Below are 25512 nucleotides of genomic sequence, written 5' to 3'. Positions count from 1 at the left end.
TAGAGCTTCCTGACACTCCATAAAGGTCGGAATTCTATACTACTAAGGATTTTGAGGAAGAAAAGAATAAGCTATGAGCCTTACATGTTGAGCTGAATAATCATTATGAAGAAAAACTCAGAAAAACAATCTTATACCTAGTAGATAAAATTGATTGACCAAAATTTTATGAGCAATTGGTGAAAATCCTAGACATGTGGAATGAAATAAGAAGTGGTGAAGATACTTTAAAGCCTATTATGAAAAAATGGGGTGGAAGAGATAAATATATCACCCTTTTGTGTATCTCAATTATTACTCTATCTTGTGAACAGATAGAAAGAACTTTTGATATAACTGATAATCTATCTGAGTTTAATGAGAAGAGGGTTGTAGCTCAAAAAAGAATAATGATTTTCCTTTCTAGATATTTAGGTGAGAAATTTGATCTTTTTCCCTAGGCACTTAAAAAGACTAATAAGATAAAAGGAAAGGAAGAGTGGGGGAAATAATTAGATGATTTATTGTGCCAAAGAATGCATAAAATCATAAACAAAAAGGGACATCTATTATGGAAAGTGAAAAAGAGGAATTTTTTAAAGTGTAGTTATTTTATAATTCCATCGTAGAAGAATTTTTTGAGATAAATAAAATGGGAGACTTTGTGATCAAGAAACAATGTGAGATCTTGAGTTTTGATTGGCCTAATGACATAAATTTCAACAAATGGATGGAAGATTTTGTATATTCAAAGAAATTGGAAATAGAGGAAGATGATGTGGACCAAGAAGAGAATCAAACAATTAATACATCAGTAGAAGAAGAAAAAACATAACAACAAACCTTAGTGATAAGCACAATTGTCCCAACTGATGATATGGCAACTAAGGAATCAGACATAACTATTGTTTTAACAATATATGATGATGTAAATGGAGACCCTCGAGTTGAAGTAAGTCTAGAGAAATCAAAACTAGAAACATCACAAAAAAATTCATTGGCTACATTTTCTGAGGAGTTACAATGGCAAAAAAACCAATCATGAAATCTATAGCATTTTAAAGTGTAACAAATCTGGTCCCACCAAAAGAATATTTAAATATAAAGTTTTTCTATTGCCAATTTTTTTGTCATTTTGTGACAATAACAATATAAATATCTCTTCTGCCTTAAGGACATCTATTAGTTCTCTATGCCTAAAGCTTGTTGCATCTCATACTATATAAGTGAGATTCCAAGGCTTGAGAAAGGGTCCAAGTCATTGCATAATTTAGTTTTACTAAGTTTTGTTCAGTCTAGTCTTGATGCAAACTTTATGATGTATTTTCTCTACAAATATATGAGAATACATTGGTGTTATAGGATCTTGATGCCTTATCTTGAGTCATTTTGAGTTCTATTACTGTTTTTATACAATTTTCAAAGGAAATTAATATAAAGATGAGTTGTTCCCATATCTTTTCCTCCTAAATCTCGTCCCCTTTTATTACCTTGTTATCTTGAAATTGCATGAGCAAAGCTTGTTCAATTGAATGCAATTAGGCTAAGTTGCATATCATTTTCACTATTTCTTTTAATTTAATGAATTAGGTAAATGCTTCAATGAAAATGATAATATTTCCATGGTGCTAGAGAGAATATGTGTAAGAATGAGTTTTTAGTGAGAATTGTTGATAATATTGATTGTAATGTTGATAATTAGGTCTAAAATTGAATAGACTCTAAATACCAATGGATTAGGCACTAATCAACTAGTTTAGATTGGAGAAACCATGAATAAGCATCAAGCTTAAAATTAAAATCAATTTTACTAATTTTTTTTGAAGAATGTCAAAGCTGATCAACACTTATTTACATATAATCTCTAAGTTTTAGTTAGCTGTTGTTGCCCAGAATTATTTGTAGATCTAAGAAGAATTCTGACTAATCTACTATAAGGGATGTTTATTTTTATAGAATGTCATGGAATAAGTGAAATATGTATGTAGTATCATGTTTTGAATCTTTCATCCCTTAGGTGCACTCGCCTTGGCTTTATAGAGCCAAAAGAGTAAAAAAAGCTTTCTAATTTTGTTGAAGTTGGGCCCAGATCTGAAGCACACGTAATTGTTTATGGGAATTAGCTAATCCTTAGGTTTTTGTGATCTTTATTATCTTGGTATTAAGTATTTTTTTTCTTAATAGTCTAAAAACACCAACACTAGGTATTGAAATGGGCACCACCATCTCAAACTCTTCTTGTACCTATAATGACATTGACACCATCTTAGCCTCAACACTCTCGACTATTAAGATTGACTACTAGGGTTGTAGAAAATATAGTCTCTTAGATGCATTTTTTGTGGGTGCCTTTTTCTCTTGACACACATACTCGGGGGAACCCAACCTATCAGGGAAAAAGGAAAGACACAACTCCTCCTCTCAAACAATTCAGGCAAAAAAATATGTATTGCAAGTAGGATCCTCAATGGAGAAGAAATGAGACCTGACATAAGCACATGGCTATACAAGGATCAACCTCCAAAATAAAAAAATCTCCTTGACTACCTCAAAAAGAAATATCCCCGCTCACATTGACTAGCTATAAAAAAATGGGATTATAAAGTAGATGGCCTAGGAAAGGAGGAGTTAGGCATGAGGAAACCTATAGAGGCATTTAAAGAAGAGAAGAAGAAAGGCCTAGGATTTGGACACCCAACAATTGGGTGCACTAGTAAAGATGGTCATGCCTTCTTAAAAATTTGGAAGGTGAACTCATAGAGGTCAAACACATCCCTGAGGAAGTTGAAAAGAAAGCCTATGATGATATCCATGATACTAGAATTTCCCTAGGAGACCTTGTGTTTGGTGAACTATCCATTAACCTCATAGACCTACCCCTCACCTATCCTAAACTCATTGATTGCAACCAACCAAGTGTACTCCATGTTGACATGTTCGCTACCAAGGAAGCACTCTTGAGGTTCATGGGAGCCAAGACACCACACAAAAAACAAAAGCCACCATCAGCTTACATTTACCAATTGGACCCAAAAGGATACTTTGGGGAGGAAGAAATCTCTAGTCACAAAAATGATGAGAAAAAAAGCAATAAAAAAAGGAAACAAAAAGGTATCCCTTAGTGAAAAGTACTTTGGAACACCATAAAATCAATAAAAAAAATAGAAAAATAGAGGATGCATCTGATGGTGAAAACCTCTCTAAGGCATTTGAAGATGGAAATTTCTTCCTTCCCCCATAGGATCATAGGATAGAAGTATTATCTATCATAATTGAAGCTATAAGACTAGTCAACATCAGTATAAAATAGATGCCCAAGATCACGTACATCATGTTGGCCTAGTTTTTTACCACTTATAATTTTGTAATATGTTGTAGTGAGAAAACCTAGTGCTGTGGTTAAAATTTTGAGAAATTAGGTTAAGACCTTGGGTGAATTTTTTTGAATTCCTTAAAACCTTGTTTATCTTTCCCTAACCCTTGAAAAAAGGTTGAAAGTAATATTTTAAATAATTACGTGGGATCCTTTTATATCCTAAGTTCTCATTTTCCCAAAATTATTTTATTACTTTCAAAAAATTAACCTTTTTATTGTTAACCTAGCCCTAACCATGGTTACCTTTCCTTAAGCCTTTTTTGAAACATCTTAACTTTGGCAGTTTTCTTTGATCAACCATCAATCTTTCCATGACTAATAGTTAGCGCATGCCCACATTAAGAAGATGCATGGTCTTTAAGTGAAGTGGGAAAGCACCTTTGCACCACATAGCCCTTATTGATATTGGGTCATAAATGGGCTGAAAAAACTAAACCTTGCTAGAGCATGTCAATACTTCATTAGATCTTTTTCAGAATTGTCAGCGCATGTTCTATTTTCGTGTAATATTATTGGTTAAGCCAATTTATTAAAGTTGCTTTTAGCTATCATATCATTGAGCCGTTGATCATGGAAAGATCAATGGTGGGTGCTTTATCACTATATGAAAGTGCTTAACACTTAAGTAATGTGAGTAAGCACCAACAAGGCACATGGCATGTACTAATGTCATGGGCTTGCAAGCTCTAAAAGGAAATAATGTAGTTTGTACTATGGCAGTTGTCAGACATGTTGGTAAAAATGGAGACATTCTATTGGTTAGGCTGGCTGACTGTACTTTACAAAGACATGATTTTGTAACATTGTTGATCTTGGTAAGATCAATAGGAAGTGCTTACCTACAATAACAAGGTCACTAAACTTTAAGCAAAGTGAGGAAGCACCACTCTGCCATGTGGCAAGGTGGGACTAGTTGTAAAGAAAAGCTATCGAGTCACGGTACGGTGGAAATAGGTCATCAACTAGAGCATAGTAATTGGTAAACTATGACATGTACCTACTAGGTTGGAGATGAGTTTACTAGTGGGGCCGTATTTTAAAAATCATATTTTCAAAGTTATGATGATTTTTTGTGATTGTTGATATTTGGAAGATCAAGACCGATGCTTCATCGTAATATAAAGATGCAAGATTTTTAAGTAAAGTGGGGAAGCACTTGCTTGATGTGTGGTAAGGATTTTAGACTTTAAAGCAACTTTTTATTTTCAAATCTTTCCAATGTTGTGTGATCAATAGATGAAATTTAAACCTGAGGCATGATATGAAAATTAATGGTTAAAGACATTAATGTTGTGTAGGGCCATTTCGTGTGACCTTAATGCTGCAGTATAACTTGCAAATTCACCATTACTAAGCCACATAATTGTAAATTTCTTAGAGCACAAGGGTTTCTATAGCTAAGGTAGGAGATTCTGCAAGGTTTTTGGTGATCTAAAAAGTAACTCACAGAGAAAATGAAGTAGAAATTAGCGGGTAAGTGGTTTGTAATTGTTGAAAAGTTAAAAAATTATAATTGTGCTAAGCTGAATTAAGGATACCTCCCCAAAAGGAATTTTTTGGCCTAATAGATTACATTAAAAGATCTATTCATGATGATTTTCTTGAACAAATGCCTCTATTTGTGAATGAGTTGACAAAAGGTAGAGAACTTATCCCTAAAAACCCTAGGTTGGTTGTAGGTGAGGGTTTCTATGACAAGGAAAATTGGGTAAGAGATGCACAAGTTTTAGTGGGGGGTTTGGAATTATTTAAAAAATGGTTTTCAAAATGTAATTTGGACACCCCATTGAGCTATGTATGGGAGTTTGACATTGGAAAATTGGTTGTTCCTAGGGTATTCTTTGATAGTGACTTGTTAATAGACATGGCCAAGAAATACAACCCCATTACTAGAATTGTAAAAAACTATGCAGGAGACAACCTCTTTAGGGTTTCACCTGTTAGAGTTATTAGATATTTCTTAATTAACTCTAGTTGCTTAAGCTAAACTTTAGGCATCTAATAATTAATTTCTTTTATTAATTATTTTGATGCAACCTAGGTTAGACCTTTTTTAGGGTTTTGATCTCCTTTATAAGGATGATCTCTTATTGTAAACTTAACTTGAGAATTCACTTTTGATTATAGCAATCTCTTTTTGCTCATCAAGAATGTCTCATCTATGGATTTGGCAATTCCTGCCTCCATAGCTTTTTGCCTCTCTCTTCTGTAACAGGTGTTTGCATGCAGGTGATTTTTGGGAGCTGTGGGGTTGATCGTTCATCAACTTCAACATGGTATCAAAGCTCTAGATCTTCATGCCCCTATTCTGTTCATGAGAGATTTGGCATTAGATCTGACATTGGTTTTCAGATCTGAGCTTTCAATGTTTTTTTAATAGATATGGGGGGTCATTGATTTTTGAGACACTTTGAGCAAAAACGGATATCACTGTTGAGCTCAGAGCGCTCAAAAACCCCCATTTCCATATAAAATACGTCTGTTTTGAATGCTGTTGAAATTTTATTACGCAAATCGAGGCAACTTTTCCCAGGCCCTGTGTAGCTGATCTTGAGGTTGCCGCTACATGCAGTGCTATGTTTGCAGTTTTTGCATCTATTCGAAAGCATTGAACCGATTGCAGTCATTGACTAGTGTGGAGGCATTGCCTCTGTAAAGGTCAGCTCTCATCTATTCAAACTACCGCAGCCCTGTTTTGTTGGCCCATCTCATTGCCCGAAATCAGTGCTCATACGCATTAGTGCAGTCTTCAGCCCCATGCATTGAGCTTTTCCATGCTCAGTGGTTTTATGTTTTGCACGCTGGTGATTTGGCGCTGTGATTTGGACTGCGAATTCTTTGATAATTCGCATGCTTACTGGATGGTTTAATGGAGGTGGAGCAATTTTGATAGCGCTTTGGATAAAGATTTTTTTGGATATTGGTGGTCTTTAGCGTGATTGGTGGTAATTTTCCAATCATCAAAACCCACAGTTCTTTCCAGAATTTATGACTTTCGGCACGTAGTCATCCACATGCTTTGGTGATTGAATAGAACTTTGGTGGTTCACGGGTTAACAACAGATCTAGGAGTTTGAGAGTTTTTTGGCTTTTGGCCCCCTGCGGCTTCTCCAAGTAGCCATGACTGGAGTATAAGGGTGACGCAACAGCAGTTGTAGACGGGGTCCCGTGGATTCTGGCTTTTGACTGCGCCATTACTAGAGTCTTTCAAGGACCACGTGTTTTTGGCCCAAAAGCTGATGCATCCCATCCAAGCTGTCTCTGCTCCCACTGGCATCTTCATGTAGTTTTTCAGCGACTTTTTTAACATTTTTGCGCTTCATGTTCTGAAACCCATCAGGCGGCAAGGGTTTTATCCAATATCTAGGCAAGTTGAAATTCATACTTTTAGGTGGCAAAGATTGTGGTAGCCGGGAGAGATCATTGTTTGGATTTTTTCATTAAAGGCGACGGTTTGGCAATTTTGTAGATCTCCAGCAATTTCCATCAACTCGGCGTGACAGCTGCTACCAGCTATTTCCACAATCTACGCACTCTTTCCTCCCATTTTTTGGCCTTCCTTTTGGTTCTGGCGGTTTTCTAGATTTGAGGGGCATTTTGCATGTTTTTTTTGCAATAATTTGTGTGATTGTTCGGCTTAGAGGTGCTCAACCAATCAAGGTTGGTCGGTGGGATCTTTTATAGTTGTTGTCTTCCAACTGTCACATACCCACCTGCCATGCAGATTTCCAATGGGGTCCCTTTCTTGGATTGGAAAGACTTACGAATACATGGCAGATTTGGTTGTGGACATTTTTTAGACATGTGCTATCTTGGCCACCGATTTTTAATCCGGCACCGGCCCTTTGTTTGGCTTTTGTTTCCGGCGGTTGAATTTTTTTTTCAACAGGGGTCATTTTATGGCATTTTTTGCCTTGACAGCCATTTGACCGTCAACTTTGGGCTTGTCACCTGCTGATATCAGCACTGCATCACTACTCTTGTCACCTCCTCGGCCTCTATTTGAACCTACCTTTGCTTTTTTGCTCATATCTTGGGCAAATGGACTCCATTTTTTGCAAACAAGATATCGTCGAAAAGCTGGTTCCGAGCCCATCATAGTGGTACAGTTTTGCACTCCGAGAAGCATTTCTTGAGCATCTGATCTCCAATTTGGGAATTCTTTATATCGTTGGAAAGGTCTTTCCGACCTCTTTTCAGTGATGCTGGTTGTTTTTTCAGATTCTGCTCCAAGTACATTCTATTCAGTCTTCTGCACTTTTTGCATTCTGATGGATAACTTGGTTGTTTCAGGTCCAAGGATCGATTTCTTTGCTTTAGATGATTCGTCATGACTTGTACTATCTACTGTATTAGTCTTATGTCTCTTCTGATCTATTTAGCCATCATTTGTATGCATTATTGCAAACACACTAAGATAAAGTGCCATACTACATCTGTATTTTCGTTTCAGTTGTTTGCCTTTGTTTGCCTTCTGATTCGAGTAGTGTCATCTGAGGACACTCATACAGATTACTGTATTCTTGGGATTCATTATATCTTGTGCCTTATTGTACATGCACTACTTTGATAAAGTGCCATGGGGGGTTGATGTTTTTGCCTTTGTTTGCCATCTTCCTTTGTCTAGTGAGTGTCCCTTCCGTGACATTAGCCTCATGACGTGTCTGAGATTGATCATCTTAGTACACACACATGTACTATTTTGTGCATCTTGATCGTGGTTCCTTGACATGCAGTTCTTTTGGCCCACTTTTTAGGTGCCTGTCACCTCACCCTTGTCTGCATTAGGGGGGGTTCTTCTGTTGTTTCTCATGCTTCCTTGGTTCGATTGATCAGCTCTTCAGGCTTTGGTGTTTCATGCCATCTATATCTTCGAGTTTAGTTGTTTTCCTTTGTGTGCCTCCTGACTCGATGCGGATTATAGTCTTCTCTACCTGGTCAGGTTCTATTTCAGTGGAGGTTTTTCAGATCAGCAGTTACTTTTGACAGAGCTTTGCAGCTTCTACATGCTTCAGTGGTGTTCTACATGATCATCTTTGTTCCTATCTTCTAGGACATTCCCTAGTTTGGAGGCTTCTTCAGTCCTTCACTAGTTTCTTTCAACATGTTTTTCCATCTCTTTTTGGAGTAGAGTTTTTCCGATGTGGTTTTCTCTATTTCTCCTCTTTTTAGAGATTTGGTTGTGCTTGGGTACCTCATCAGGCTTTGTTTTCCGGGACCCATTTCTACTTTCAGCAGTAGTTTCTAGGTTTTTAGCTACTCCCTAAGTTTATCTTAAGGGGGGGTGTTAGAGTTATTAGATATTTCTTAATTAACTCTAGTTGCTTAAGCTAAAATTTAGGCATCTAATAATTAATTTCTTTTATTAATTATTTTGATGCAACCTAGGTTAGACCTTTTTTAGGGTTTTGATCTCCTTTATAAGGATGATCTCTTATTGTAAACTTAACTTGAGAATTCACTTTTGATTATAGCAATCTCTTTTTGCTCATCAAGAATGTCTCATCTATGGATTTGGCAATTCCTGCCTCCATATCTTTTTGCCTCTCTCTTCTGTAACAGGTGTTTGCATGCAGGTGATTTTTGGGAGCTGTGGGGTTGATCGTTCATCAACTTCAACATTCATCAACTTCAACATCACCTACCCTAATCAGTGATGTATTTAAGCTCAACCCCAACTAGGAAATCCATGAGAAAATTGATATGGAATAATTTCAAGCAAGATATGATGTGCAAAGGGTATACTTGAGGGTAGGACCATTATAGCAACATATTGTTAAAATTGAGTCACTTCCTCTAGTTACACCAAACACCCTAGAGCCTTTGATGAAAAAAAACTTTAATCCTAGAGCACATGCCCTATATTTTACTCTTTGCATAATATTTGGAATGGATGAGTAGGATTATATTCAAGGCTCCATTGTTCATATCATAGCTCAGACCCTACAGTTTGAAATGAGGTCAATTCTTGATTTTGCCACCTATCTAGCTGAGGAAATTCACAATGGTTTGAATGGAATAGCTCAAAGTAAGGTGAATACACATTTTTGCTAGTATTCTTTATTGGTGTAAATAAATATTTACTATTTACACTTACTTAAGTTTATTTGGGTTAATGCATTATTTTAATATTTATTTACTTAGTCACCTAGGAGTATGCATACTCTTGTGAGTTGTCATGTTGACAACATAGGAGTTTGCACCTCTATTTATGCACATGGTGTCTACAACATCGCTACACATGATAAACCTTGTCATTCTTATCCTCTCATTGATGCACACACATTCATGCACAATGGAGGACGTGTTCTTAGTTGTCAAGCTCATCTCCTGGCACCTTCTAGGTACATTCTAGATGCATCTCAGAGGCCTTTATATACAAACACTCCTAGTGTGTACACTCATCTAAACACATAGTGATGTATCAAGACATGCTATGATACATTGATCATACTCTTTTTGGTCTACAATTGTGCTTTGTTTAATTTCTTCGATCTTGGGTGATTTTTCCCTAAGGCAAATTCTTACATGGTATCAGAGCTCTTGGAGAATCTCTCTTCACATAGCCGTTTGAGACCATTGTCACCTTAATACCTCGACCTGAATCTGGAGTATTGTAGTCATTAGGAGCATCTAGAGCCATAAAAAACCTTGCCATTGCATCCAAAATGTCAATTCAGTGCAAATCAGCTATAAATTCACCTACCCTAGGCCAAAGTCTATTGTGAGGCAATTCTTTTTTGCAAATCGGCACCTGAAGGCCTGATTTGCAATTTGGGTATGGTCATTTTTTAGATCTATTTAATTGTTTTTTGGATCTAATTTTTTCTCTACTTTTTCAGATAGAATTTTCAATTTTTTTTTGGCCAAATAGCCCTGCAAAGAAATTTTTTTGGGTATAGGCACTAGGTAGTGACACCCAGCCCTACACCTTGCAACATTATAGAATATTCCTAGAATATTTTTCCAATTTTGTGGCCTACACATTCTACAAACCTTGACATCCATTTAACACTGGAATCCAACATTACTCACACAGCAGATCACATTCCACAATCACTGGTTGTATTTGGTTTTAACCATGTGTGGGTTCTTTTTTATACAACATAGAGCTCTCTTGCACTACATGTGGGATTAAACTAACTACTATAGAAAGCCCCCACTGGCCATATTGCAAATCCATAGCAATAGTTACTCACTCATCCTAGTATTTTAATAGATTCTGGCCCTATCACCAACACTGACATTCATGCTAGCGATGACTTGACCTCCTTTTTGGTGCTTGTCTAGCTTTCAAAACAGCTCCAAACCACCGAACCTTGGCTAGTTTAGGACAAGTGTCCTCTACTAAAGCTTCCCATGAGGCATCCAACATTGCTACACATGGATAGTGCCAGTAGTGTAACCCTAAATACATAGACATGTCAGATCCAGTGGGTAGCCCACGTTAGCTTCCATGTCATTGCCACAAGGACCCACATTAGCAACCACGTGTTCTTACACGTTAGTGCCTACTTACATTGCTAGCTTAGTGATCCAATGCCATGTGGCACTACCACCTCTACAAGTCCATATGCCACATCATCTATTGAGTCAACAATTTATGTCATCCAAGTTGTATGCCATGTTAGTTATGACCATACCTTTAGTACAATACGACCTTGCTACGTCACCTAAGGTGACCTTTTTTGCTAACATTAGCTAGACATAAGGTTAATATTGATACTCATTTGAACTTCATTATTAGGCATTTTAAAACTATAGTGATGACCATTTGACCATAAAATTCAAGCTCACAATTTTCTGCCTAGACCCCTCTTAAGATTTAGTTTTAATTTGGCAGCCCAACTTTGAGAACCCATAACTTGGTCATCCAAACTCCAAATCAGGTGCATTTTTTTTTAATTTTGGGTAGAATTTCCTGAACTCTTCATTGGTGCTATTCTTTTCTAGTATTAGAGTAGAGATTTGTTAGAAATTACATCTTTTGGTGATTGTATTTGTCCAATCTTGCATTTTGCAACTTGAAATGCTTCGTACAGGTTCATCTAGACACATTTTTAGGTTTCATTTTTTTGAAAGTGTGTTATTTTTGGTCTACTTTCTAGATCTGCATTCAGATTCTAGGGTTGTATGAAAAAAAAATCTCACTTTCAGACTTAGTGCCTTTTCTACATTGTATTACTTTGATTACTTTCCAAAATTGTTGTACATCCAAGCTATAGTGCTTAGTTCTAGATTTAGGCCTCAAAAGGTAGTTGTAATAGGAAAAATTAGAATTCCATCTTATACATTTTGACAAGAGACCTATTATACATGCACCACTTTTAAAGCACCAAATCATCATTACGAGGGTTCTTTCATTTTTTTGGCCTTTTTTAGAACTGATAAGACCCAAGGAATATGCCAAGGGACTATTGGTCAGTCATAATTGGGTGGATATAAACCTATACAATATTTTCACTCTGATCAGAGTTTATGGCTTTTTCAGAAAACCCCATGTACTTTTTTTTCATGTACCTTTGAAGATAGCAATTGTAGAATTACTATGGAAGATTGAGTCAGTTGAGGAAAGGGATATAGTAGGAAAGGGTAAAGGCACTTTCTTCCTTGTTGTTACTATTATACATGATTTTGTTTTTATTAAAAGGGATGGAAAAGTTTGAGCCTATTTTTGGATAAATATCAAATGGCCCAATTGCATGCTTGATACATTTACCCAGAGGAATTTTATGACCTCCTTAGGGAGAGAACTAAAGCTAAGGTTCTTGTACAAGCTATATATTTCCCCAAGGATATTATTAGAAATGTATTTTCACTACAAGAACAAGAGGTCAAAAAAGAAAAATGGGTAGTTTTTAGTAAAGTTTTTGAATTTGTTAATGCTTTTGAGCCCAACTATAACCCCCTAGTAGACAAGAAATATTAGGGAGCCAAAGTGAATGCTCTAATGAACAATTTTTCTATGATAATGCAAACCTTGAATGAGAAGAAGGATATCTTTCCTAAAGAATATCCAAATAAATCTACTAAGGTTGAAAGAAGAATAATTAGCAAAATGGTTGCAACTCTAGGCCTATACACACTACAGAAGAGGGCTGGATACAATGTGGCTCAAAATATACAACACATTCCCCCTTACAAAAGGCCTAGATTAGAAAGTCCATGTAACATAGATACCCATGTAACAAAGATACCCTTGAGAGACAAAGGTTAGAATAGGGGTCCTCCTCTCAAGCAGACGAGTATTTACCATCCCAGACCCCAATCAACGTAGATGATGAAGTATCTCTAAGAGAACAATTAAGGCAAATTGGAGGGGACAGAGACATAATTGTCACTACTACTAATATAGAAAGGGGAGTGCCTGAGGAGCCTCCTACGCCATGCTTTGACCTCACTATTGTTGATTATAGAGGTAAGGAGATAGATCCCATCATTGTCAAAGCATCTCAAAAGTTTATAGATGATGAAAATTTTGTTAAATCTAGGGCCTTTGCATAATTTTTGTGGAGGAAAAACATAGTCAATTTTGAGGCAAAGTGTAAAATAATAAAAATAGAGCAACCAAAAAAATTGGACTCTAAAATTGAGGAAGACATAAAAGCCAAATTTTTGGAGGACTTTGCCTAATTAACACTTGAGGGTGGGAGACAATTGGTCAGAGAATCAAGAGTTTTCATTCTACCTAAATGGGACATAGTTAATGCTATGATTTTTTATTCCATTAGAAAGAAGAAAGATGTGTAGTATAAGACTGAAGGAGAAATATTACAAGCACATAGAGGGGTGAAATTTAGAAATGATCACCAAGATTTGGTGATTTGGTCTATTGAAAAGAGAAATAAGATTAGAATACAAGAGATTTCAAGTGTTGAACATATTAGTACTCTTACTGTATACAAAGCTAATGAAGTGGATAGCCAAGAAGCCACTTAGATGACTAAAGAAGTGGCAGATTTCACATTAGTGGTTATGGGGAAAGAAAAATGTAAATTCCTTGAACTTAATGTAAAATTTGAAGAAGTATTGAAAGCATACGAGGAAAGACGAAACATAATACAGTTATTGGAAAATTAGATATCCTAGTTGGATAAACAACTCAAAAAGAGAAAAGTGGGAGAGTCTAGTAGAACAAGGATAGTATATCCTCACCCCCCAATTGAACCATTCAAATCTACTCCAATTCTTGAATTTCCTGATACCCCACAGAGAGCTGAGTTTTACACTGTAGATGAATTTGAAGAGGAAAAGAATAAACTATGGGAGTTATGTGTTGAGTTGAACAATTAATATGAAGAGAAACTCATGAAGACAATCTTATACTTAGTAGATAAGTTTGATTGGCTAGCACTTTATGAATAGCTAATAGGAATCCTAGATATGTGGGATGAAATAAGGAGAGATGAAGATACATTGAACCCCATTGTGTAGAAATGGAAGGAAAGAGATAATGATGTTACTTCTATGTGTATCTCTGTCATCAACTTATCATGTAATCAAATAGAGAATTTTTTTGATATAGTTAATGACCTGACAAAGTTTGATGAAAAAAGGGTTTTTGTTCAAATGAAAATAATGATTTGTCTTTCTAAGTATATAGCAGAAAAGTTTGACATCTTTCCTAGTGCACTTAAAAAGATTGACAAAATAAAAGAAAAGGAAGAATGGGGAAAGGAATTAGATGATCTATTGTGCCATAGAATGAATAAGGTCATAAATGAAAAGGGGCATGTACTGTAGGAAATGAATAATAAAGAATTTGTTAAAGTAATTTTTTTTAATAAATCTATTAGAAAAGATTTTGTTGAAGTAGAACAAATAGGAAGCTTTGTATTAAAAAAGTAGTGGGAGATCTTAAGTTTTTATTGACCTGATGATACTATTTTCAACAAGTGGAAGGAAGAACTTTTGTCTTCAAAAGAGATAGAAAAAGAAGAAAGGGGTGAGGGCCAAGAAGAATATCAAATAGATGACACCTTAGTAATGGAAATAGAAACACCAACCATAACCGCTAGTCTAGAAAACCAAGTTGATGATGTGGCAGCTAGGGACTCAAAAGTAACAATTGCTTTAATAGTTCATGATGATGAAGATGGATAACCTCGAGTTGGAGTGAAGATACTTGAAACAAAGCTAGATACATCATTAGCAAGCCTAATGGCTACATATTCTAAGGAATCAAAATAATGAAAGAACAAATCATGGAATTTGTAGCATTTTAAATTATAACAAAAAATGGGCCCACTAAAAGAATATTTTGATGTAAAGTTTTTTCTATTGCATAAATTTTTTCTTTTTGTGACATTAATAAATGTAAATATCTTTTTTTATAAAAGATAGCTTTCAATTCTCTATGCCTAAAGTGCATCTCACATTAGATAAGTGAGATTCCAAGGCTAGAGAGAGGGTCCAAATTGTTGTATAATTTTAGTTTTTACTTTGCTGTTCAGCCCAATCTATTGATGCAACTTTTGTGATGTATTTTCTCTACCAATATTTGAGAATACATTAATGTTACAGGATCTTAATGCCTTTTCTTAAGTCATTCTAAGTTGTTTCAATTGTATACAATTTTTAAAGGAAATTAATACAAAGATGAATTGTCCCCATATCTGTTCTTGCTGAGTCTTGTCTCCATTTTTATTACCTAGTTATTTTGAAGTTGTATCAGCAAAGCCTTTCCAATTGAATGCAATCAAATCAAGTTGTATGTCAATTCATTATTTCTTTTTATTCAAGGAATTAAGTAAATGCTTCAATGAGATTGATAGGGTTTCTATGGTAATAGGAAGGATATCTATAAGAATAATTTTCAATAAGAATTGCTGATAATATTTATTTTAATGTAATCAATTAGATTTAGGAATTGAATGGACCCTAAATCCCAATGGATGAGGCACTAATCTATTGATTTACTATGCAAATGGAAGATCATGAACAAGAATCAAGTTTAAATTCAAAATCCATTTTACTTTAATATTTGAAGAATATCAATGTTGGTCAACACTTGTTTGCATTGAATCTTTGAGTCTTAGCTAGCCACTATTGCTAGAAATACTTGTAAATCTAAGAAGAAATGTGACTAAATCTAGTCTAAAGGGATGTGTGTCATGGTAACTTGTAATGGATTGAACAAAATATATATGGTATTAGATTGAAAATCTTCCATCCCTTAGGTATACCCACCTTGGTTCTGCAGAGCTTAATGAGTAGAAAATCTATTTGATTTTGTTGAAGTTGGATATAGATATAAGACACATACAATTGTTTATCGGAAGTAGTTGATCCTTAGATTGTTGTGATAATTATTATCTTGGCATTAAGTATTTTTTAGCTTAATAGTTGAAAAACACCAACACATTGTATAATGTTTGCCACCAGAGTAAGCAAAAATTATCATTGAGGTACTCTAAGAAAAAATTCATTGATTTGCATGGTCATACCAAGACATGTCAAGACTAGATCCTAATTTGGTTGTACATCATTTGGAGGTAGATCTAAAAGTTAACCCAATCAAGAAGAAACTCCAAAAGATGTATCCTAAGGTCACTTTACTAGTAAAAGAAAAATTGGAAAAGATGCTAGAAGCAAAGTTCATCTATTTGATTGAATACTCATAGTGGATTTACAATATGGTATTGGTCACAAATCCCTCTGGTGATATTAGGATCTGTATAGATTTTAGGGACCTCAATAAGGCTTATCCCAAAGATCACTTCCCTTTGCCAATTATTTACATGATTATGGATTTCATAGCTAACCACAAACTACTATCCCTCATGGAAGGATTCTTTGGGTATAATCAAATACAAATAGAAGAAGAGGATCAACATAAGACTACATTCACCATCCCTTGGGGAACCTTCTGCTAGATGATGCCATTTAGGTTAATTAATGCATGAGCAACCTATTAGTGATCTATGAGTGTCATATCCCATGACCTCATTCATAAAACCCTTGAAGAATATGTAGATGACATCTTGGTAAATTTTGTTGTGTTAGCTTAAAGAATAAATTTGACAACTGAGTGTCAATACACTTAACCAAGATCAAGAATAGGTGCCGAGTGCAATAGATGCCGAGTAATCTTCAGGTGCCGAGTAAAGTGTAGGTGCCGAGTAAAGTGTAAATGCCGAGTAAAGTGTAGGTGCCGAGTAAAGTGTAAATGCCGAGTGAAGATTAGGTACTGAGTAAAGTTTAGATGCCGAGTAACACAGTTTTGTGTAAGTGCCGAGTAACTCAGTAGAACAGCATGTGCTGAGCAACAGAAATATTTCAGGAGCCGACTAATCCAGGATATCAACATAAGAGTTTGGAATCGCACAAACTATGATAAAAACAGTCTTTATAGCCGACATAAGGAAATCTCGAAGGATTTAATGATCAGATTGAATCTTTTATATTTCCTATGTAATTTGCAAAAATGATAAAGGCATACAACCAATCAGCAAAAGATAAGTATTAAGCGGAAATGAAGATTGAATATGGATCGTAGATCCAGACCTAACCCTAAATCCTCGAATGTCTTTATAAGGAAGACAATATCTCATAGAGAAGACATGATAGAGAAGGAGATGATGAAGATGATGATATAGAGGAGAAGATATAGAGTGGTTGATATACTATTTTCAGAAGCGAAAGATATCAAATCACAAAGTATCAAGATCAGACGAAGCAGAACAGAGCCAACATTCAGCAATCAAGGATTGTAAACTATCAGGTTCATTTTACCTAATACTTTCTAGCCATTGTATTAGCATGGAAATCCTATGGTGATAGGTTAGCTTAACAACTATTTCATTGATCCTAGAGATAGGTGATTAAATCCTTTAATAGGGTGACACTTCATGTTAAGTGTTTGTAAATCCTCTAACCAGGTCACTATTGACACAGTGTAAAGCCTTTAATAGGGCAAACCATCAGAAGTGGTTAAACAATATTGCTGCAGTAATTTTTGTGGGTATCATCCCCACCCCAGTTTTACCTTCTTATTCCTGGAGGGTTTCTGGGTTACCAATTTCAGGTGTTATGTGTTATTGATGCATGTGTTAGTTTCATGTTTACTTAATGTATTTACATGCATGCAATTTATTTCCACATAAAATTTTTATAGGACAACTTTTAGTACTTTTGATTCACCCCCCCCTCATAAGTACTCTTTCCACATTTGAATATTCCAACAATTGGTATCAGAGCATTACCAGGTTCTCATAAGGAAAAGTTTAACAGCTTGGAGGAAAAGATCTAGAGATGGAAGCTTTCAAACTTGGAAAGATAATTGAAAATCAGGTGGTAGATGTGCAACTTGCTCTGCATAGCTTGGAGGAATTTAGAATCAATTTGAGAAACTCATTAAAAAAAAGGAAAGATCTGGCCATAGCTGAGAATGATATACACTACAAGGAAATTGATACCACCAACATATTTTCCAACGGAGATACCAAAGAGTTTGATGCAGCAATAGCAGAACTGATGGAGAAAAAACAAATTCAAGCAGAAGAGATTAGATCTCTCAAGATGGAACATGAATCACAGGCCATAATGATATGTGAAATTACAGAACAAAAGAAAAGAGCAGTTGATGATAAGGTCATGATGGAAAATGACAAAAGGAATCTTGCAAATAGACTTGAAGAAAAATGTACTGAACTGACAAGGATCTCAAACATGCAGATGGATACACTTGCTCAAATGATGAACCTTCATCATGAACTCAATGTGAAGGACATTGAGATCTCTACTCTGAAGATGCAGAATGAACAAATGCAGAATGAATTGAACAGAGAAAAAGAGGTAGCAGAAAATCTCAACAAGTCAAGTGAAGCCATCAAGTATTTTGAACAGTTGCTGAAAACTCCAAGATCTGCCCATGATATATTAGGACTTGGTTACAATAGCACTGAAGTTGGAGAATCATCAAAAAGTGCTAAACAAAGAAGTGACAAAGGTAAGAATACTAAACCCACTTGTCATTATTGTAATAAGAAGGGACATACTGCTAATGTGTGTAGGAGCAAAAGATTCAATCAACCAAACACACCCAAGAGTAAGAGTTTCTGTCACAAGTGCAACATGCAAGGACATATGACACAAGATTGCAGATCCAATTTCACAAGGACTTAGAGATTTGATGGACATTGTTATAATTGCAATAAGTATGGACATAGGGCATTTGAATGTAGATCAAAACCTATGTGGACATCAAATCAACCAGCAAAAATAGAAGGAAAAGAAAGTCATCATCATTGGGATTACAATACCAGGTACAGTTGTCATTATTGCCAAGAATATGGACATACACCACAGAACTACATCAAAACACATTTCAGAGGGAACTACAAAAGATGGTTGAACCAAACCACATGTTTTAGTTGTCTGAAAACTGGTCATATTAGCAAAAACTGTCCTACAAGATCAAAGACACCCAAGTCTGAAGAGAATAAAGGCAAAGAAAAGATTGATATTGAAAAGCTAAGGGGGCAAATGAATAATACTTGGAAAAAGAGAGATGAGTGCAATACATCAAGTGAAGGGATCACTTCACCCAATGGGTCAAGTGATCACACTTCATCAAACTAAGCATGAGAAGTGTATGGGACTAATATACAAAGTTATATTATACATCAGTTCCAAGACAAAGAAGCAATTCAAAGTATAAATCTACATGAAACAAGATGTCAAGACAAAAACTAAATGTTGATGGCGAGCTCCCAACAGCGATCGAGCTGATAACCGATGCCAAGTTAAAAAAAAAAAAACTCCAATGGAAGCCGAGTAGAAAGGAAATTTAGTAGACGCCGAGTTAGGTTGAAATTTCTTCAGAAGCCGAGTTGGCAGTTGAGAATTTAATGTGATGAAATTAGGGTATATTATCGCGATTTCAATCAGTTTTTTGCATCGCGATCAAGAAGCAAAGTTGAAAAAGGAGCGGAGAAGGTCAAGAAAAGTTCAAAAGCAATTTGTGAAAGATTCCAAAAATGATCTCATCAATTCAAGGTATTTCTCTTAAGTGCCGAGCTACGTAGGTCTCACAAACTTGTTTGAATTATAAAACCCTAGTTTGGAAAACAATGGCATCCGGGTCAGGAACCACCAAGGGTTTAGAAAGCCATGAAGTTCAGTTGGTCAGAAATGAAGTAAAACAACCTGAATTTAAGCCCATACCTGAAGTAGCATACAAGAATGATCCTACAGGTGCATTATTAGTTATTCCAGATAAAGTTGTTATGGTAGAAGATGTTCACAGATGCTACAATTGCAAAATTGGTGCCATAGGAGACTTAGAAATTCATAATGCATATGATAAATTATGTGAAAACAAAGTACTGAAAAATGAGTTTTCCATTGTAGAAAGAAAAGGATTAACTAAAACCCTAGCATTTCTGACTGTCTTCAAAACAGAATGGGTACGGATAGTTTTGAGCCAAATACATAATGGAGCTTTTTGGTTAGAGTCAGGGCTAGTAAAATTCACCAAGAAAATTGTTCATAGGGTTATTGGTATTCCAACCCTAGATCGGCCAAAGGCCCTGCTAAGTGACAAAAGGGAAGTAATTGAGAGAAATACAGGTGCAAAATGGAACAATAGAGGGATGACTATTGACACAGTCACTGATCCTCTACTAGACTTTGCTATAAGAATTATTTCACACAAATTCTATCAATCCAGCAGATTAAATAGTGTACCTTGTATAGCAGTTGATGTTGCATACAAGATAATAAAAAGGGATCACACTTATGATCTGGCAGAGCTCATGTTTCAACAGATTAATGAAAATCTGGGAGCTATAAGGAAGAGCAAAGGAGCTCAATGTAAATTTGGATCAGTTTTGATATGTATGTTTTTTTATCTGATGAAAGAATTTCCTTCTATAGGGAAAGTTAAATGGAATCCAGACAAAACAATTGTTGAACAAATTAATGGATACATTGAACAGATGGGTGAAAATTTTGATGCCCAAATGACTAGTTATTTTGAGGACTTCAAAAAGTCCATGAAACAAAGAATGAGAATTCCAATTTCAATGACTGAGAAATATGAAAAAGATATTTGATTTCTTGTAGATATAGATTATACTTATGTGCAAGCAGTTATACCTAGAATAAGATGGCTTAGGCCAGTAGGATATGAACTTGATATTGATCAAGCCTCTGCAGCAATAACAACCTTACTTGCAAAAGAAGTAGACAAAAATGCAAAAAGCTTTGGAACTTATGATGTTGTCAAATCAAAGATAATAACAAAGTTGAAGACTGCTTCAGCAGTAAAGAAGAACGAGAAAATGGTAAGACAAATCAAAAGAAAGTTTGGTGTAGAAGAAGAAGGGACAACAGAAGAAGAAGGAGATGACATTGAAAAATAAGAAGAAGTCATTGAAGAAGAAGAAGACAAACTTCAGGATCAGACTCAAGGGTCAGAAGGAGACAAAGAGGAAAGTGCTGAGGTTGAAGTAGCCAAGGAAGCACCAGTCAAGAAAAAGACCACAACTCCATCTGCTCCTAAATCCAAGGGGAGGAAAGTAGCTGCCCCAGCACCAAAAAGACCAACCACAAGGGCCACAACTCAAAAAGCAAAAGAAGAGGCTAAAGGGAAGAAGAAAGACTTAAAGAAGACTACTGCTGAGTCAAAGAAGAGGAAGTTCATTCCCCAGCCTGAAAAAGATGAGGAGGAAACAAAGTCAGAAGACAACAGTCAATCTCAAGAGGTAAGACAAATACCCCAGATTGATGTTGATAAATTATGTACAGAAATTAGAAATAATGATTTGAAAGGATTAAAGAATCTGAATTTTTCTAAGCTCACCAAAGGAGAGCAAAATAAATTAGAGGAGTTTGTGTATGCTATGATGGCTGAATATAAGCACACACCTCTAGAATTAGATGACTCTATGCCGAGAGAACTGTATACAATCATAGAGGATAAATGGCATTTTTGTTTACAAATGGAAAAAGAAATAAGGGAGTCAACATTAGCAAGATTGTTGCCTGATTTGACTAGAGATCAAATAATAAATGCCATAAAAAGGCATAATAACAGATTCACTCCCAAGTATAGAGCATTCAATATTCTACAGAATAAAATTGAAGAGGTAGTTAACAAATCCACAAGATTGTGGAAAATAGTTTACAAGAAGATTGAAGATGTATATAATGAGGAATATAAGGCAGAAGCAATTGCCAAGATAAAAGAAAAGGGAGCATCAGAAATAAAAGAGAAGAAACTAGTGGAGAAGGAGAGTAAAGGAGAAAAGGAAGGAGAGGCACTCAATGAGGAGAAAGAGGAAGAGAAAGATACAGCTGAGCCACAAGATCAAAGTATGCAAGACATACAGGTATCTCCTCCTAGTCCTCCTCATGCCACCATCACACTTGTAGATTTCATAAAAATAAAGGATGTTACAAAAATTTCAGTTCAAAACATCAATCCATTAACTATAGAGGATTTGGAAATCCTTGACCAATCATCTTTAGTAGCAAAATTAAGTTCAAATCCTATATTGGTCAGTGTTGATGAATTACAGAATCCAAAAGTCAAAGCAAAAGCAAGGGTAAAAGCACAAATGCCACCTTTGATCACACAAACTACTAGTATTCTATTCCTTCCACCACCACCTTCACCAAGTATAAGTACTGATACACTCCAAGTGCCAAGTACAGCAGTAGGGGAAACAAAAGAAAAATATGAACAAGCACCAAGTTCAACCCCATCTAGCATTCAAAAAGGGGATACTCAAGCTGAATAAAAAGAGACACAAAAAAAGGAGGAGACTGCAATACAAACAATGGTTGCATTACCCAAATCTGGTACTCCAACACAAACTCTTCAGCAGCCGAGCACAGATGGATTACAGCTGAAAATTAGAACACCAGGCTCGAGTTCATCAAAAGCAGTTAGGAGACTTCACTATGGAGTTCCTGAGCTTGATGAAGAAATTAAAATCCCATATTATGAATCTAGCACTCTTACAGAAGAAAAGATTAATGAAATTCAGAGTGCACTAGACAAAAGAAGGAGACAAGAAGCACTAAGAAAGGAATACAAGCATAAGTGTACATTGAATGAAATTAAGGACATATTCACGGAAGCTTTTTGCTTACAATCTCTAGATAAGTCAAGACCAATCATGGAACAACTTTCTGATATAGTTGACCAGGTGACTAATGAAGACCAGGAAACAAATGTAAAATTACTTGAATGGTCAGAAAAGAAGTTCCAAGGAAAAGTAAACAGTAAAATATCCAGTGACATAGCACTAGCACAAGAAGAACTGGCAAAGAAAGTTACAACAGTTAAAATTGTACTAGGAAACATCTTTTCCCTATACAACAAGTTGTGTGATTTTTCAACATTCACACAAGACACTAGCCAAAAAATACTGAGTTTGGAAAGCAATCTGAAAACTTCTAGTATGCAACTCCCTACAGATCCAGCTCAGAGTGAGAAGCATTTTGTCCAATCGCTTCACACACAAAGAGAGCTAGCCATTTTGGCAGCAGAGGAGGTGACTACAAAAGCCAAATTGATACAAATGCAATCATCAATTACTCCTCATTTGGGATTACTTCACAAGGAGAAAATAAATGCAGAGATAGTCCTCAGGAAAGACCCCAATCTTTCTTCATTTGATGGACTTGTACACCTAGCAGCAGAGATTGCCATCCAGCATAAGACATTAGATGTCGCATTAGCAAATTGGGATGCAGCTCTGAAGATACTCCTTGAAGTAAATAGCACATTTTTGGACAAATATGGCATTTCATTGTAAAGACCCTTGACATAAGTGTCAAAAAAGGGGGAGAATAAGTAATTAAAGAAAGAACTTGAGTACAAGAATGAAATGATAAGTATAATTAAAGGGGGAGTAAGTATAATAAAAGGGGGAGATAGTAGAGATAGCCAATTTTGAAATTTTGACAGGGAGATAGCAGCAATAAGCAAATTTTGGAATTTTGGGGGAGAAAGCAAGCAAAGTTTGAATGAAGGATTAATTACTGAGTCACATGGGTTAAGTGTTTTTGCCACTCATGTCAAAGGGGGAGATTGTTAACTTAAAGAATAAATTTGACAACTGAGTGTCAATACACTTAACCAAGATCAAGAATAGGTGCCGAGTGCAATAGATGCCGAGTAATCTTCAGGTGCCAAGTAAAGTGTAGGTACTGAGTAAAGTGTAAATGTCGAGTAAAGTGTAGGTGCCGAGTAAAGTGTAAATGTCGAGTGAAGATCAGGTGCCGAGTAAAGTTTAGATGCCGAGTAACAAAGTTTTGTGTAAGTGCCGAGTAACTCAATAGAACAGCATGTGCTGAGAAACAAAAATATTTCAGGAGCCAACTAATCCAGGATATCAGCATAAGAGTTTGGAATCGCACAAACTATGATAAAAACAATCTTTACAGCCGACATAAAGAAATCTCGAAGGATTTAATGATCAGATCGAATCTTTTATATTTCCTATGTAATTTGCAAAAATGATAAAGGCATGCAACCAATCAGCAAAAGATAAGTATTAAGTCGAAATGAAGATTGAATATGGATCGTAGTTCTAGACCTAACCCTAAATCCTCAAATGTCTTTATAAGGAAGACGATATCTCATAGAGAAGACATGATAGAGAAGGAGATGATGAAGATGATGATATAGAGGAGAAGATATAGAGTGGTTGATATACTATTTTCAGAAGCGAAAGATATCAGATCACAAAGTATCAAGATCAGATGAAGTAGAATAGAGCTAGTATTCAGCAATCAAGGATTGTAAACTATCAGGTTCATTTTACCTAATACTTTCTAGCCATTGTATTAGCATGGAAATCCTATGGTGATAGGTTAGCTTAACAGCTATTTCATTGATCCTAGAGATAGGTGATTAAATCCTTTAACAGGGTGACACTTCATGTTAAGTGTTTGTAAATCCTCTAACCAGGTCACTATTGACATAGTGTAAAGCCTTTAATAGGGCAGGCCTTTAACAGGGCAAACCATCAGAAGTGGTTAAACAATATTGCTGCAGTAATTTCTGTGGGTATCATCCCCACCCCAGTTTTACCTTATTATTCCTGGAGGGTTTCTGGGTTACCAATTTCAGGTGTTATGTGTTATTGATGCATGTGTTAGTTTCATGTTTACTTAATGTATTTACATTCATGCAATTTATTTCCACATAAAAGTTTTATAGGACAACTTTTAGTACTTTTGATTCAACCCCCCCCCCCCCCCCCCCCCCCACCCTCTCATAAGTACTCTTTCCACATTTGAATATTCCAACATGTTGATGCCATTGATCACTTGACTTACCTTGAAGAAGTGTTTGACTAGTTAGAAAAGGACCACCTCATGCTTAACCCTAAGAAATACATTTTTGGCATCACATCTAGGAACTCCTAGGATATATTATATCATGATGTAGCATTGAGATTTACCCCAAAAAGGTTAAAGACATCATGGACATGCCTCCATGCAAAACATTATGACAACTTTATTCTCTCTAGGAAAAATTACTAGTAAGATGATTCATCTCACAAATAGCAGATAAATGTTAGCCATTCAAACATCTTCTCAAGAAAGACCAAAATTTTAAATGGGACCCTATATGTCAATGCAACTTTGAAATACCTAGAAAATCCTCCCATCCTAGTCCCACTAGTTGCTAGAAGATCATTGCTTTGATACATATCATGTATACCAACTACACTAGAGGCACTCTTGGCCTAGCTTGATGATAATATAAAAGAAATATCCACCTTTCTAAATTAGTCATACACTTGTCATCTATGAGCATAATTACACTCCCATGGAAAAATCTTATTTGGCTATGGTTTTTTCCACTCAAAATCTATTCCATTAAATGCTTAGTCATATAGTCAAGCTCATATCAAAGATTGATCCTTTATAGTAATGCTCTCAATAATAGCACTTACAAGCTATGTACAAAACTAAGTCATGCTCCTTAGGAAGTTTGATCTTCAATACGTCGATAGAAAGGCAATCAAGGGATAGACCATAGAAGATCACTTGGTCGATGCACCTCTACTTGATACAAAATTGCTAGTAATGGAATTTATAGATGAATACCTATGGTTAATAGAAGAAAATCCTCTATGGAAGATATATTTTGATGGATATTTTACATCCCAAAGTATTCAAGTTACAATTCT

This window comes from Cupressus sempervirens, chromosome 11 (assembly GCF_028749045.1).
Source record: "Cupressus sempervirens isolate cs-2001-9-10 chromosome 11, ASM2874904v1, whole genome shotgun sequence".
In the NCBI taxonomy this organism is placed as follows: domain Eukaryota; kingdom Viridiplantae; phylum Streptophyta; class Pinopsida; order Cupressales; family Cupressaceae; genus Cupressus; species Cupressus sempervirens.
The sequence above is the reverse complement of the archived record's forward strand: the minus strand, read 5'-3'. Positions refer to the sequence as shown.